The sequence below is a fragment of the Salvelinus sp. IW2-2015 genome, unplaced genomic scaffold, assembly GCF_002910315.2.
Source record: "Salvelinus sp. IW2-2015 unplaced genomic scaffold, ASM291031v2 Un_scaffold3564, whole genome shotgun sequence".
Lineage (NCBI taxonomy): Eukaryota > Metazoa > Chordata > Actinopteri > Salmoniformes > Salmonidae > Salvelinus > Salvelinus sp. IW2-2015.
Window position 1 is genome coordinate 17,280 of NW_019944843.1, and position 1,202 is coordinate 18,481.

The following is a 1,202-nucleotide window of genomic DNA, read 5'->3' on the forward strand; positions in this document are numbered from 1 at the left end:
GGGTCCAGGATCGTAACTCTGAGGGAGGGCCAAGATGTAAAACTCTGAGGGAGGTCCAGGCTTTACTCTGAGGAGGGTCCAGGATGTAACTCTGAGGGAGGGTCCAGGATGTAACTAATCCTTCTCTGTCCGTGTCTGATCTGTGTAAACGTCTTGACCAAACCGAGCTAATCCTACTCTGTCCGTGTCTGATCATGTTAAACGTCTTGACCAAACCCCCTGGGCTGCCACAGTACATTATGACCTTAGTTCATCTTCATCTTACAACTGTCTCTGTTGTACTTTACGTGATCTACTCTCTGTGTGTGTTACCATCCTCAGGCTGCTAACGACTGAGGAACCTTCCAGAGAACACTACAAGACCATTGAGACGGGAAGAGAGATTGGTGGAGAGACACCTCTTACTCTACCACCACTCTGACTCTTCCACACTCTGACCCTACTCACCACCTCTGACTCTGACTACCACACCTCTGACTCTTACCACACCTCTGACTCTACCACACCTCTGACTTCTAACCACACCTCTTACTCTACCACACCTCTGACTCTACCACACCTCTTACTCTACCACACCTCTGACTCTACCACACTCTGATCCTACACACCTCTGACTCTACCACACCTCTGACTCTACCACACCCTCTGACCCCACCACACCTCTGACTCTACCACACCTCTGACTCTAACCACACCTCTGACTCTAACACACCTACTGACTCCTACCACACTCTGACCCTACCACACCTCTGACCAACCACACCTCTGACTCTACACACCTCTGACTCAACCACACTCTGACTCTAACCTCACCCTGACTCTACCACACCTCTGACTCTCCTACCACCTCACCTCTGACTCCTACCACACCTCTGACTCTACCACACCTCTGACCCTACCACACCTCTGACTCTAACCACACCTCTGACCCTCCCACACCTCCTGGACTCTACCACACCTCTGACTCTACCACACCTCTGACCCTAACACAGACCTCTGACTCTACCACACTCTGACTCTACCACACCTCTGACTCTACCACACGACTACCTGACTCTACCACACCTCTGACTCTACCACACCTCTGACTCTACAACCTACTCACGACCTCGACTCTGACCACACCCTGGCTCTACCACACTCTGACTGCCTGTACCACAGCCTCTACTCTACACAGCCTTCCGTAACCACACCTCTGACTC

The 1,202-nt window shown here is 51.7% G+C and overlaps 1 long non-coding RNA gene across 1 annotated transcript; it reads right to left on the reverse strand.

Annotated features, from left to right (window-relative positions):
* Positions 1 to 359: 359 nt before the first annotated feature.
* LOC139025924 (uncharacterized) lies at positions 360 to 839 on the reverse strand. The gene is made up of 4 exons (XR_011477597.1): positions 830 to 839; positions 643 to 712; positions 526 to 592; positions 360 to 398 (listed from the first exon to the last, which is right to left on the reverse strand). It is a non-coding gene; the product is annotated as an uncharacterized lncRNA (long non-coding RNA).
* Positions 840 to 1,202: the final 363 nt, after the last annotated feature.